Source organism: Ceratotherium simum, unplaced genomic scaffold, assembly GCF_057802395.1.
Source record: "Ceratotherium simum simum isolate JZ-2026a unplaced genomic scaffold, ASM5780239v1 HiC_scaffold_43, whole genome shotgun sequence".
NCBI lineage: Eukaryota > Metazoa > Chordata > Mammalia > Perissodactyla > Rhinocerotidae > Ceratotherium > Ceratotherium simum.
This window is the reverse complement of record NW_028261259.1, coordinates 9,800,536-9,816,010: the sequence shown is the minus strand read 5'-3', so window position 1 is coordinate 9,816,010 and position 15,475 is coordinate 9,800,536. Positions and strand designations below refer to the sequence as shown.

Sequence of the window (15,475 nt, the reverse complement as noted above, 5' to 3'; positions counted from 1 at the left end):
CTAACTGATTGTTTTATTTTCAAGTAATATGCTCTGAAAATCTGCTATGTCTGAAAAGCTATTTCATAAAACTGAAACAGTTCTGTTTTTTATTCTCTGGTATTTGAAATACTATTAAAACTGTAAATGCTTTAACATTCTACAATATATAAATAGGCAAATATCAATTATATTCTCTAAAAATGTCTGCTCCCATGTTAAAGTTTAATATATAGCAGCAAAATTGGTTACCACCCAATTTTTAACTCATCTTTTGCTTTTGAAATTACATATAAAATTTGTGTTTTGAAGTATTTTCCTAAAACTCAGCATCTTTCTGATATAGACTAGTTGAAAGGTAACTAGAATGAAGTTTGATCTTTAAAACTTTAGCTTTGTGTAAGAATTGATAACAAGAGGCAGTTGGGTCTCTCTACTTTATGATATTTATTAATTGTGAATAGCCACATCTATTACAAAGTGGTGAATAATAAAAAGAAATTAAACAATATCAGCACTCTCTTACCCCACACGTACAGTTTATATGCAAATAAATTCTCAAAGGTCAGAAAAATGTTTATGATTTCAGATAACTGTTAAAATACCATCTCATTCCAGTTTTAACCTCATTTGAAATTGACTTAAAACTCTTCTCTTAGATTCCTGCTCTGATCAGTGTCCCCAGGTCCCCTCAATGCCTCATTTGATTGCAAACTTATCTGAGGAATTGAATATTTTTTTTCCATTTGTTCTCTTTAAGGTATCTGTGATAGTGCTTTTTATGCAATGACCACTTGGTACAATTCAGTATTAGTTTCAGAAACATCTTTAGTTAGGAACAAATCAAGGAAACAGATGTGAGGAATGTGGGGATGCCTAGCTGATGGTGCTTCAGGGATTCCTCACGTGAGTCTTGTCATAGAAAAGTTTAAAGAGTAAAGCAGCATTGGTCAGTTTAAAAATGTGGGGTGAACATAATTCTAAATAATGATGGAGACATAAAAACAAGAAGCCACTTGAATTTCATTGAAAGGTATTAGACACATCAAAGGGCTGGGGAAAACATTGTTTAATGTAAGTTCTTTCTAAATTCTAAGGCAACAAGTAATATGAATTTACATGGTAATTATAAACCACAAAACAACAATTCACAAGACAAGTAAACAACTAAAGTAGAAACCAGAGTAAGAAAAATAGAGGTTAAAGCAGAGATGGAGAGTGATGGTTGGGGTCAGAAACCACGGCTTAGTCATCCGTGAAGTCTCCCTCAGACTCTGATCATTCCTAGTGCTCAGTAAACAGTTTTACCCCATGAGGCTGGGGAGGGCCAAAGTGAGAGGTGGTTGGGAGGGGAGACAATGCAAGGATACCCTTGTGGAGGCACTGACATTGAAAATCAGTGACATTTTTGCCAAGGTGTTTATCATATTAAAGATTATTCTGGAAAAGTTAAGGATTTTTCTGGAATGTACATTTTCATTTTATGGAAACTCCAACTAACCCAGAGAAAGATTTAGACATTTTAGCTTTAGAAATAGAGAGAGGGGCCAGCCCGGTGGCGCAGCAGTTAAGTGAGCACACTCCGCTACAGCGGCCCTGGGTTCAGAGGTTTGGATCCCGGGCGCACACCAATGCATCGCTTGTCAAGCCATGTTGTGGTGGCATCCCATATAATGTAGAGGAAGATGGGCACAATTGTTAGCCCAGGACCAATCTTCCTCAGCAAAAAGAGGAGGATTGGCATTGTAAGTTAGCTCAGGGCTGATCTTTCTCATAAAACAAAAAAAGAAAGAAAGAAATAATGAGAAACTTTTTTGTCAGTTTTATTTTTTTTATTGATGTTTTAATGGTTTCTAACATTGTGAAATTTTGGGTTGTACATTTTTGTTTGTCCATCACCACATATATGACTCCCTTCACCCCTTGTGCCCACCCCCCACCCCCTACCCCCACTGCCCTGGTAACCACAGTCCAGTTTTCTCTGTCCATGTGTTGGTTTATATTCTACATATGAGTGAGATCATACAGTGTTTGTCTTTCTCTTTCTGGCTTATTTCACTTAACATAATACGCTCCAGGCCCATCCATGTTGTTGCAAATGGGACGATTTTGTCTTTTTTTATGGCTGAGTAGTATTCCATTGTATATATATACCACATTTTCTTAATCCAATCGTCAGTCGAGGGACACTTATGTTGCTTCGACTTCTTGGCTATGGTGAATAATGCTGCAATGAACATAGGGGTGCATAAGCCTCTTTGGATTGTTGATTTCAGGTGCGTTGGATAGATTCCCAGTAGTGGGATGGCTGGATCATAGGGCATCTCTATTTTTAATTCTTTGAGGAATCTCCATACCGTTTTCCATAGAGGCTGCACCAATTTGCATTCCCACCAGCTGTGTATGAGGGTTCCTGTTTCTCCACATCCTCTCCAACATTTGTTGTTTTTTGTCTTGGTGATTATAGCCATTCTAACAGGCGTGAGGTGGTATCTTAGTGTTGTTTTGATTTGCATTTCCCTGATGATTAGTGATGTTGAGCATCTTTTCATGTGCCTATTGGCCATCTGTATATCTTCCTTGGAGAAGTGTCTGTTCATTTCCTCTGCCCATTTTTTGATCGGGTTGTTTGTTTTTTTGTTGTTCAGTTGTGTGAGTTCTTTATATATTATGGAGATCAACCCCCTGTCAGATGTATGTTTTGCAAATATTCTCTCCCAGCTGGTTGGTTGTCTGTTCATCTTGATTCTGGTTTCATTTGTCTTATAAAAGCTCTTTAATCTGATAAAGTCCCACTTGTTTATTTTTTCTTTAGTTTCCCTAGTCTGGGTAGGCATGTCATCCGAAAAGATTCCTTTAAAACCAATGTCAAACAGTGTGTTGCCTATATTTTCTTCTATGAGTTTTATAGTTTCAGGTCTCACCTTCAGGTCTTTGATCCATTTTGAGTTAATTTTTGTGAATGGCGATAGCACATGGTCCACTTTCATTCTTTTGCATGTGGCTGTCCAGTTTTCCCAACACCATTTATTGAAGAGACTTTCCTTTCTCCATTGTATGTTCTTAGCACCTTTGTCGAAAATTAACTGTCCGTATATGTGTGGTTTTATTTCTGGGCTTTCAATTCTGTTCCATTGATCTGTGTGTCTGTTTTTGTACCAGTACCATGCCATTTTGATTACTATTGCTTTGTAGTATGTTTTGAAGTCAGGGATTGTGATGCCTCCTGCTTTGTTCTTTTTCTTTAGGATTTCTTTAGCTATTCGGGGTCTTTTGTTGCCCCATATAAATTTTAGTATTCTTTTTTCTATTTCTGTGAAGAATGTCATTGGGATTCTGATTGGGATTGCATTGAATCTGTAGATTGCTTTAGGTAATATAGACATTTTAACTATGTTTATTCTTCCAATCCACGTGCATGGGATATCTTTCCATTTCTTTATGTCATCATGGATTTCCCTCAATAATGTCTTGTAGTTCTCATTGTATAGGTCCTTCACCTCCTTGGTAAGATTTATTCCTAGGTTTTTATTCTTTGTGATGCAATTGTAAACGGTATTATCTTTTTGAGCTCTCTTTCTGTTAGTTGATTATTAGCATATAGAAATGCAACTGATTTTTGTAGATTGATTTTGTACCCTGCAACTTTGCTGTAGTTGTTGATTGTTTCTAATAGTTTTCCAACAGATTCTTTAGGGTTTTCTATATATACAATCATGTCATCTGCAAATAGTGAGAGTTTCACTTCTTCGTTACCTATTTGGATTCCTTTTATTCCTTTTTCTTGCCTAATTGCTCTGGCCAAAACCTCCAGTACTATGTTGAACAGGAGTGGTGAGAGTGGGCAGCCCTGCCTCGTTCCTGTTCTCAGAGGAATGGCTTTCAGTCTTTCCCCGTTGAGTATGATGTTAGCTGTGGGTTTGTCATATATGGCCTTTATTATGTTGAGGTACTTTCCTTCTATTCCCATTTTATTGAGAGTTTTTTTCATAAATAGATGTTGTATCTTGTCAAATGCCTTCTCTGCGTCTATTGAGATGATCATGTGGTTTTTATTCTTTGTTTTGTTGATGTGATGTATCACGTTGATTGATTTGCGGATGTTGAACCATCCCTGCGTCTCTGGTATAAATCCCACTTGATCATGGTGTATGATCTTTTTAATGTATTGTTGTATTCGGTTTGCCAATATTTTGTTGAGGATTTTTGCATCAATGTTCATCAGCGATATTGGCCTGTAATTTTCTTTCTTTGTATTGTCTCTGGTTTTGGTATCAGGGTGATGTTGGCCTCATAGAATGATTTAGGAAGTGTTCCAACTTCCTCTATTTTTTGGAATAGTTTGAGGAGGATGGGTATTAAATCTTCTTTGAATGTTTGGTAAAATTCAGTGGAGAAGCCATCTGGTCCTGGACTTTTATTTTTTGGGAGGTTTTTGATTACTATTTCAATCTCTTTACTTGTTATTGGTCTATTCAGATTCTCCATTTCTTCTTGGTTCAATTTTGGGAGGTTGTATAAGTCTAAGAATTTATCCATTTCTTCTAGATTGTCCAATTTGTTGGCATATAATTTCTCATAGTATTCTCTTATAATCCTCTGTATTTCCATGGTATCCATTGTAATTTCTCCTCTTTCATTTCTAATTTTATTTACTTGAGCCTCTTCACTTTTTTTCTTAGTAAGCCTGGCTAAGGGTTTGTCTATTTTGTTTATCTTCTCGAAGAACCAACTCTTTGTTTCGTTAATCCTTTCTACTGTTTTTTTGGTCTCAATATCATTTATTTCTGCTCTGATTTTTATTATTTCTCTCCTTCTGCTGACTTTGGGCTTTGTTTGTTCTTCTTTTTCTAGTTCTGTTAGGTGTAATTTAAGGTTGCCTATTAGGGCTTTTTCTTGTTTGTTAAGGTGGGCTTGTATCGCTATGAGTTTCCCTCTCAGGACTGCTTTTGCTGCATCCCGTATGGTTTGATATGGCATGTTATCATTTTCGTTTGTTTCCAGATAGTTTTTGATTTCTCCTTTAATTTCATCAATGATCCCTTGGTTGTTCAGTAGCATGTTGTTTAATCTCCACATTTTTGTCACTTTCCCAGTTTTTTTTTTCATGGTTCATTTCCAGTTTCATAGCCTTATGGTCTGAAAAGATGCTTGTTATGATTTCAATCTTCTTAAATTTATTGAGGCTTGCTTTGTTTCCCAACATATGGTCTATCCTAGAGAATGTTGCATGCGTGCTTGAGAAGAATGTGTAGTCAGCTGTTTTTGGATGGAGTGCTCTGTATATGTCTACTAGGTCCATCTCGTCCAGTTTTTCATTTAATTCTAATATTTCTTTATTAACTTTTTGTCTGGATGATCTATCCATTGCTGTAAGTGGGGTGTTAACATCCCCTACTATAAGTGATATGTCTTCTTGATGTAGTGTCCCTTTTATCATTATATATTTCCCTTCTTTGTCTTTCTTAACCTGTTTTATCTTGAAGTCTACTTTGCCTGATATGAGTATGGCAACACCTGCTTTCTTTTGTTTGCCATTAGCTTGAAGTATTGTCTTCCACCCTTTCACTCTGAGCCTGTGCTTGCCTTTAGTGCTAAGATGTGTTTCCTGAAGGCAGCATATTGTTGGGTCTTGCTTTTTAATCCATCCTGCCACTCTGTATCTTTTGATTGGAGAATTCAATCCATTTACATTTAGGGTAATTATTGATATATGAGGGCTTAATGTTGCTGTTTTGTCACTTATTTTCTGGTTCTTTTGCATTTCCTTTGTTTCTTGTCCCATTTGTTTTGGACTGCCAATTCAGTTTGGTTGTTCTGTCTTATGATTCTTCTAGTTTTCTCTTTGTTTATCATATGTGGTTTTGCTTTGATTATTTGTTTAGTGGTTACCTTGAGGTTTGGGCAAAATACCTTGTGTATGAGATAGTCCATTATCTGATAGCCTCCTATTTCCTTATACTATGTCAATTCAGTCACTTTCCTCTTCCCCTTCTAAGTTGCTCTTGTTATACCTTATTCTATCTTGTGTTGTGGCTGTGTGTTTACAGTGATGAGGTTAAATTTATTTTTGGTGAATTTCTTCCTTTGATCTTTGAGTTTAGTATTTAAGTGGTTGCTAACCTATTCCGGTAAAGATCTACTATTTCTCTGATTTTGTCTACCTACTTTTCTCCTTCCTCTAAGCTTTGAGTTCCCTTTCTCTTCTTTTTTTTTCAGGCCTGAGGGCCTTCTTGAGTATTTCTTGTAGTGGGGGTCTCGTGGCCATGAACTCCCTTAGCTTTTGTTTATCTGGGAGAGTTACTATTTCTCCATCATATTTGAAGGATATTTTTGCTGGATAGAGTATTCTTGGCTGAAAGTTTTTGTCTTTCAGTATTTTGAATATATCATTCCAGTCTCTTCTAGCCTGAAAAGTTTCTGTTGAGAAATCCGCTGAGAGCCTGATAGGAGTTCCTTTGTACGTTATTTTTTGTTTTTGTCTAGCTGCCCTTAATATTGTTTCTTTGTCGTTGATCCTGGCTAGCCTTACCACTAGGTGTCGTGGTGAAGGCCTTTGTCTGTTAATATATATAGGTGTCCTGTTGGCTTCGCTTACTGGTATTTCCTGCTCCTTCCCCAGATTTGGGAAATTTTCAGCTATTATTTCCTTGAATAGGCTCTCTGTTCCACTTTCCCTCTCCTCTCCATCAGGAATACCTATAATTCTTATGTTACATTTTCTAATAGAGTCAGATATTTCTCGGAGATTTTCTTCATTTCTTTTTAGTCTTAGTTCTCTCTCTTCTTCCATCTGGAGTATATCTGTATTTCTATCCTCTAAAGTACTTATTCTTTCCTCCATATTGTCAGCTCTGTTCTTTAAAGATTCCAGATTCTCCTTTATCTCCTCCATTGTGTTCTTCATCTCCATCAGCACTGATTGGTTTTTCTTTATGATTTCAATCTCTTTTGTGAAGAAACTCCTAATCTCATTGAATTGTTTGTCTGTGTTGTCTCGTATTTCATTGAGTGTTTTTATGATAGCTATTTTGAAATCTCTGTCATTTAGTTTATGGATTTCTGTGTCTTCGGGGTTGATTTCTGGGTGCTTGTCATTTTGTTTCTGGTCTGGTGATTGCATATATTTTTGCATTGTGGTTCCTGTGTTGGTTTTGTTTTTCCTCATCCTGGAAGTCTCTGGTTGCAATTTCCACCTGCTGCCACTGTCTGGTGGTAAAGGGCTGTGTAGTCTAAACCCCCTGCGCTCTGCCCCGGTTTTTCTGCTGCGATCCGCAGTTTTGTTTTGTTTTTTCCCACTGGTATCCACGGGTCCAGTCGTTTGATCAGGTCTGCCTCGGATCGCTAGGTCTGGTCTGGTCGAGCTGCAGACTCCGGCTTGTGGGGAGGGGGGAGCTCTCTCTTTTGCTCTCTGGGTCCCTGACGTGGGAAGCTTCTCGTTTGCCCCTCTTTATCCGCTCTCTGGTGTGCTCAGATGTTGATGGTAGCCCTGTGGCTCCTCTGAGTCCTCTGTGCGGGAGTTTCCCACTGGCTGAGAGAGTCCAAAGAGCCACGGTTTCCCCGCTGAGGGCCGCCCCTCCCCCCTCTCTGGGAGCCACGCGGACCGGGATTGCTGATCTGATGGGGAGGGAGCGGAGTTCTCCTTACCTCTCCCCACTTCCACCGGGGGACCAGCACGTTCCGCTCTCAGATGTGCGGCAGTGTGGATCCCTCCGCTCTAGGTTTTCACTGTCTGGGATTCCGTTGTTGGTCTGTGGCTGTTGCTTTTGTTGTATCTTGTCGGGGGAAGAGTTCACGGGAAAGCTCACTCCGCCATGATGCTGACGTCACTCTTTTTTGTCAGTTTTAATAATGAACACCAATTAGCAACTGGGAAACAGCTACAATTTGAGATGAGAATGTGAAGAAAGAATTAGACGTCACATGTTTTTGCTTTTCTCTGGGGCAGTAAGGCTTGCAAGGGGAATGAAGTTCCATCTTTGCTCTATTGAGTTTGAGAAGGTGTAAAATTCATTTGTGCTGGGCAACACTGTTGACCTGTGGAGAAAAACTAATGGTTCAAGCAGCTGATCTAAAGAAATAACTGAACTCATAAAAGTTTTAGCTTATAAAGTGTGCTTCAACTCTATTTAACTTTACTGGACATCCATTGACCTCTATGTGCAAGTTATTTGTGATAGGTATTGAAGGAAATATAAAGAATTATAAGGTTCCAAGCTCCTCCACATACATGAAATTGTTTGCAAGATATAATTTGATTCTCTCAAGGTATTTAGTGTATGTTGTATTACAGAACCTTAAAAAAATGAGAAAGTTATCGAGAAATTGTAATTAAGGACAGCTTCTAAGGAGAGGTGGACTAGATCAAATCCTCAAAGGGACCACTTTTGAGCAGATGGAGGGAAGAAAGAGTGAGGATTTCAGATGGGAGAAGAGAGGAAAGGTACAGAAGTAGAAAGGAACATGGCATTTGGACATGGGTGTAGGGAGGCCATGACAGGCACAGTCTTCCCGTGACTGAGAGGCAGCTCAGTTTTCTCCTGCAGGAGCCCAGCATTGCTTCCCACCTCCTGGCCTCCTCCACCTGCAGACTCCGTGCTTGAGCCAAGGCCTATCTTTTTTAATTTTGTGAGGAGATCAGCCCTGTGCTAACATCTGCCAATCCTCTTCAAAAAAAAAGAACCAATGAATTAGAAAAACGATTCCAACACATCACTATGTCCAGGTAAGCTGCAAGGCAGGGAGGTGGTATTTGTTTGGAGGATAAGATACATTTTATTTTTATTTTTTTTTGTGAGGAAGATCAGCCCTGAGCTAACATCCATGCTAATCCCCCTCATTTTGCTGTGAAAGACCAGCTCTGAGCTAACATTCACTGTCAATCCTCCTCCTTTTATTTTCCCCCAAAGCCCCAGTAGATAGTTGTTTGTCATAGTTGCACATCCTTCTAGTTGCTGTATGTGGGATGCGGCCTCAGCATGGCCAGAGAAGCGGTGGGTCGGTGTGCACCCGGGATCCGAACCCGGGCCGCAGGTAGCGGAGCATGCACACTTAACCGATAAGCCACGGGGCCTGCTCAAGGTGCATTTTAAGTTTCAGGAAATAGTAGTTCAGCATCTGTTTCATCGGAAGGATTCCCGAGATGCCATTTTAGCTCTCTGGTGTGAAGCTCTTTTGTCCACAAGATGTTCTCCTTTAGAGAGCCCGTGGTAAGTTATTTACCACTTCCCACATGTTCTGAGAGTCTCTTCCTTCTTGAAATCCCCTTTCAGACTTGAAAACCTACTTTATTTTTGTGCATAATCTCCTCTATTTAAAATCTGGATTTCTCTTCCTGCAGGATCCTGTGTGGCACATACAGCCTTACTGTAAATTTGGAATGCCATTGATTTGTTCCAAAACCTTAGAATGTTTTAGAACTTAGAACCTGATGAATAGAGAATGTATATGCTTCTGTTTAGGATTCATATTTTTCAGATGGCTAGAGGTATCCCACTTGTCAGTAATGTGGCTTTAGGTTTAGCAGAACTTGAAAATCTGAATATACTAGAAAATAAATTACATCTCTCATACTAACATTTACAAAATAAATGATCACAATGTTAACTTACCAATAAGCACTTTCTATATTCTAGGCTCTATATTATGCTTACATAATAAACATGATAAAGTTTCAAAGAGGAGCCAATTAACTTTTGAGCAAAAGCTTGACTTGAGTGTATCTTGGCTTCATTTTGACAGTTGTAGCCTTAATGTTATAGTAATGTTTTCTTTTTCTGGGAATCAGATAATCTTGTTGTTGGGGGAAGAGGGAGAATCTCCCTCTGCCCTTTCCCTTAAGGTTCTCATGGCTGGCCAAATAATTAACAAGACAGGTTAGCAGGAGAAAATAAAACCAAGTTTAATAACAGGTATACATGGGAGAAACTCAGAAATGAAAAACTCATCCCTCTGTCTAAGCAGCCTACTTAAGTATTGCAGTTAAAGGCAAGGAACGTGTTGGGGGTGGGTAGAGGTCTGGGACCTCAGAGAGCAAGAGGCAACTCACATGGAGATAGAAATGCAAATGTTTGCCTGACAACTCCTCTCAGGGTCATCTATAGATAATGTGGTCAGGGAGAGATAGAGTTTTTGATAAAAGGGGCTTGGTGCCTTTCCTGTTGTAACCTCTATCCTACATTATCTTTACAGCCATCATGATAATAGCTCCTTCCTGAAACAGATCTTTTGTTTTACATTCTTTAGGCAGTTTGGGAGGGGAAACTCAAATATTCTTCCTGAGTTCTCTGAGTCCTTATTGTCTTCAGCTTGAAATAATCTGCATACCAGAGTGGTGCCTCCTGGGGTAACTTGCCCTGAGCACCATCAGTTCCCTCCTCTGAAACTTCCCTAGAAGTTTCACAGTCCTTTTGAAAATTAAACAAGTTTCATAGTCCAGAAGCTGAGTTGGTAGATTGTTTCATCTCACTGAGCACATTTCTTAGTTCTGATAATAGATAGTTCAATTACGTACATTTTAGAAGGTGGTGATGCAGGTGGGCTCTCAAGGTTACACCTATATTGTGGAGGCAAGAAATCAAGTATTTAATGGAAACATTTCTATGTAAACAAAAGAAAAACAAGGTTAATGGTTGGAGCAAGTTGTAAAGCAGTTTCTGAGTTTAGAGGACAGCCAGATAAGATTTTTAGATGTCAGCGTCAAAGCATCTTTTGCAGTTTAAAATGTCTCTGATGATGTCATCGGGTAATCTCTTAAGTTTATATCAAGTCCATCAGCTTCAGTTTGTAAGGCTTCAGGACAAAGGGCAGGTTCAGTTTTCAGTGATTCCAAATGAAAATGATGGAAAAAATGAAAAACGTTAGTTTGGACATCTGTAGCCAGATATTTTAGGAGACTAGAAGAAATCAGGATCCAGTAAAGTCAACAATATAAAACAAAAACCTTAAAAGACAATTAACAAAACTAGGATCTAATATGCGCAAATGTACACTATAGTTTTTACTGAAATATAATTTTTCTTTCTAAAATCACCCTCATTTTTATCAAAGATAGACAAATTAAAACTAAGTAGTTTGCAAAAAAGTCTAGTTCCAATAGAGTTGGCACAATTATTTACATAAGTACAGCAAGAATAGCAAATGATCACATAGGCTCTTTTAAATCTGATTTGCTGGAACTTTTTATAAGCAATCTCAGATTGAACTTTAAAGGCCTCTCGAGGCCAGGAAAGCCAAGCCAAGGATTTTGTTATCAGAATTTGCCTGTAATACCTACAGATTTGGGTGAATTCCTCTCTTCCGAGGTTCCCCCAAAATATTTTGAGGTTCCTTGTGCTTGCCAGATAAGTGACATTCTTTACTTATCCTGGTAAGTGCTGCTTGGAACATAAGGTATCAGGCCGATATTTCCACGTGGCTTTATTCCATAAAGTCCAATCTTCATTCCTCAAAAGCTGTATGGTTATATCGCAAATATGATGTTCCAGTCAAAACCTTGGTAATATAACCAGTGTTTCCAATTGTGTCCTGTTATAAGGAGAACAGATTCTTATTGAACTTATGCAACTAACTATATTGCCATGAAAACAATACTCACTTACTAAGAGTTTCCAAATTCGAGGGATCAGATAGAGAGAGAAAGAAAAATACTTCAATTTTACTTACAAAAATATCATTTACCAAATTGTTATAAGTCATAGCTAGCTCAGGAGAAAAGAGAAAAAGTTTTCCTTAAATCTAAAAATCAAAACATTAAAAATTCAGCAATACTTCAAATGAAAAATCATAAAAATTATAATTATCTTTATCAGTTCATTCAGTCCTGTGTAATCCATTCTTGATCCCAATCTTTTTGTTAGCAGCTTCATGAAGTTATCAGTCTTTCCATCATATTTCTGTAATTTCTTACTAAGTTCAGTTTTATGATCAGAAAGTTTGTCAGAAACCTGTACTCCATTGTAAATGTCAGAGTACTTTCCATGATTTTTTCTGAAGTGGAAACATTTTGCAAAAGCATTAGAGCAAAGAAATAAGCCTGTAAACAACAAGACCTCAAAATGGCAATTGACAGAGAAATTTGGTTAATTTTGTGACATACAACACTTTAAAATAATAATAACCAGAATTATGACTGATAATCAGGACAGATCAGAATTTCAGTAATGTTATACAATTTTAAAACACCTATGTCAATAACATTTGCCCACATAACAGCACCTAAGCAGACTTATCATCACTTGTCTGACAATGCTTTCCATGTAATTTAACATACTGAATAAGCCTAATAAATTTAGTATCTTTTCCCTTATAGGAAGAGAGCAAATTTCTTTGAGAAGTTCCAGGGCCCTTTGAAAATTATCAAAGAAAAAAAGTAAAAAAAAAGACTTTATTTATATGAATTTTGGGGAGCTTGTCAAAAATATAAAACGTTAAAGCATAGAGAGCATTGACAGTCCAAAAACCTTAATAGGGAGACCTCAGTCTTTTGAACACAGGAAATTATTTTAACAGTTTTTTTTTTCTGTCTTTTAGGTAGACTTACCGAAAGGTAACGAAAAATCTTTTATAACCTCTTTATCAAGTTCAAGAAAATTATCCTTTTAAGAGAAATAAGACCAAATTATAATTTTGTACCAGCTTCCTTCTGATATTAAAACTCATTTACTTAATTAAATTCATTTCAATCTGAGCCAACTTGACCATACAAAAACACCTTTTCCAGAATTCCTCTTCCACAAACCTATAACTTTCTTTTTACATTCAGAATTTGTCCCGTGTCTTTCTTTTCCCTCCTAGTACTTGAAGACAAATTTATCTTTCTTAATCAATCAAATAAAATATTTCCATTCTTTGTTCCTTCTTTATACATCTTACTTTCCTTGTACACAGACATAATTTTCTTAATATTTAGTAGCTTCAATCACATATACTAATTAGAAATTTTAACTCTTAGAAACCCCAATTTGTAAGTAAAAACAAAGTAAACCATTATAAACTTTCTTTTACACTAGGATCTTGTGGCTTGGAAAATTTATAAAGACTTCATAACTTCTAGAAATATGTTACTTTATAGTACAATCTTTTAATAAGACACACGTTTACCAATAGACCCAAAACACCTTTTAGTTTTCCTGTAATGAAAAGCCAAAAGTAGACAAACGTAAGTTTACCAATCAATGTCTAATATCTTATCTTATTTGGAAATGATGATACTCAGTGAATTTTTATCAAAAAATTTAGCAAAACTCTAAAGTTTTATGTCACCAAAAAGAGTTTGGAAGCTGTAACCACCATAACACATAATTATTATTTAAAGTTCACCCAACATTCATCTTTTTCACAACTATTTAGTTGTTCCCAATAATTATTTAGATTGTCTATAAGACTTCATAAGACATTAGATAAAATTAGCCATCATTTAAATTACTATTTTTGTTAACCAGTTCTGTAATAGAAATAACATCAGTTTTTTGTACAAAAGTTCATGTAAATTTCATCACCTCTTATACCTTTAAACATAGTTATCATTAAGATTTTTATTAATAGGTCTTGGTCTTCTGATTTTGGACAAGGGAAGAATTCCCAGTCAGACATTTTAAAATATACTCAGGCAAAGTTGATGTAACCTCTTTATATAAAATTAGCTCAAACATTCCAACCTTTATAATCTTATCAACACTTAGACTTTTACATGTTCTCAATTCAATTGTAACCTGAGTCAAGGTCTTAAGGCTATTTAAATTTTTCCCTTCCTTTTTCTGGCTCTTTTTTAGGTACCAATTAAACAATTGTGTGAGAGCTCTCAAAACATATTTTTTTCCCCCAATTTAGAAGTTTTCCCAATTCAAAGAATCCGTCGTCTGGTCATTGACAAGTAGGATCTTCATTTGTATATTTATTCCAATAGTGACTAGATCCAATAAGACTTTTTAAGGAAAGACCCAGAGGTAAATTTCCACGCTTAGAATAAATCTTTACCATGGACGCAAGAGGCGTCCATGGTGAGGGCGCAGATGATGTAGCCCCCATGTTCCACAGAATTAAATATCAAATATATTCAGAGAAAGTAAAGACCTTCGTTGCACAGGCGGTAAGGATGGTGTAGTTAAAACCGTGTCTCCGGTCTCCCACAATAGTGTGGGATGCCTCCAGTCACAAACCCGCTAATCTGTGACACCGGGCAGGCGATACAGGAATGGGATTTTTCCAGCACTAACAAGCAGTGAAGGTTAAGACGACAAAATCCCTTATGAACTGGGCCCTTTATGACAAACTCCCCTGAGAGCTTGGCACAGCTGGACAAAGAGACAGTTCAGAACCCCAGTCCACTCGACTGGCTACCAAGGGGCACCCCAGTAAATGCACCTTCCGTATAGTGGAGACCAAGGAGAATATTCTCACTTGGCACAAATCCAAGTTGTCTCAGGACACAGAACAAGACAGAAGGAAAAACCTCACCCAGTTTTTTTCTTATGTGCACAATGACAGCTTTAGCCACGCCTTAGGTCTCTTGGAGTCAGAATAATACCTAGAGAGGGAGGTGCCACGGGGTTGGAGACTGTGTGCTTTACAGAGTACCTCGTCGTTGCATGGACATTTTCTTGCAGTTGGCGGGGGACCTGTGTCATCTACCCCGTTCCGTGACCCAACTTATCCAGTCACGGGAGTCTCCTGAAAGTGGCGAGCGCCCTAATGGCTCTTAACTGCTCGACCCGTGCCCACAAAATTTGTGGCCTTTTTGGCTTCCAAGATTCCCTTGGCAATGATCTTCACTTCATGTGCCTATTAACCCACAGCAAAGTTTGTCTAAATAGACGCCAGTCTGGTGAGACCCGCAAACTCACCAGTCTGTGGGGCCGGCCCGGACAGTAGGCTCATAGGGCCTATGCCTGCGTCCTACCCTATGGTATTTCCTTCTTATGACACACTATACAAAAGACAAAGACAAAAGAGAAAAACAGAGACTATCTCAGGGGAGAAAAAGGATCAAGATCAAAACCAAGAGTACTCTACCAAATTTACCAGAGTCACTAAAAGCACAAGAAACTAGTTTCCCAAATATTTTCTCCCGCCAATCTAAATTTAGAAAGAGAAAAAAATTCTCACCACTTCCTTCCACCGGACTCCACAGGTAGAGATTCTGGGAGGCTGACGTGGTAAGAAGTCTTACATTTTGCCAGCATTCATCAGGCGTTCCCGTATCTCATCATCTGCAGTAATCCAGGGAGAAGACAGTTCTTCCAGCCAGAGAATGCAACTTGCCAGCCAGTGTAGCCCTACGTTGGGCACAAAAACTGTTGCGGGAGAGAGAGTATCTGCCTCTGCCCTTTTCTTAAGGTTCTTATGGCTGGCCAAATAATTAACAAGCCAGGTTAGCAGGAGAAAATAAAACCAAGTTTAATAACATGTATACATGGGAGAAACTCAGAAATGAGCAACTCGTCCCTCTGTCTAAGCTGCCCGCTTAAGTATTGTAGCTAAAGACGGGGAAGATGTT

At 38.0% G+C, this 15,475-nt stretch overlaps 1 long non-coding RNA gene across 1 annotated transcript; it reads right to left on the bottom strand.

Annotated features, from left to right (window-relative positions):
* Positions 1-8,812: 8,812 nt before the first annotated feature.
* On the bottom strand, positions 8,813-15,099 carry LOC147911587 (uncharacterized). The gene is made up of 3 exons (XR_015551176.1): positions 15,085-15,099; positions 11,340-11,505; positions 8,813-10,534 (listed from the first exon to the last, which is right to left on the bottom strand). It is a non-coding gene; the product is annotated as an uncharacterized LOC147911587 (long non-coding RNA).
* Positions 15,100-15,475: the final 376 nt, after the last annotated feature.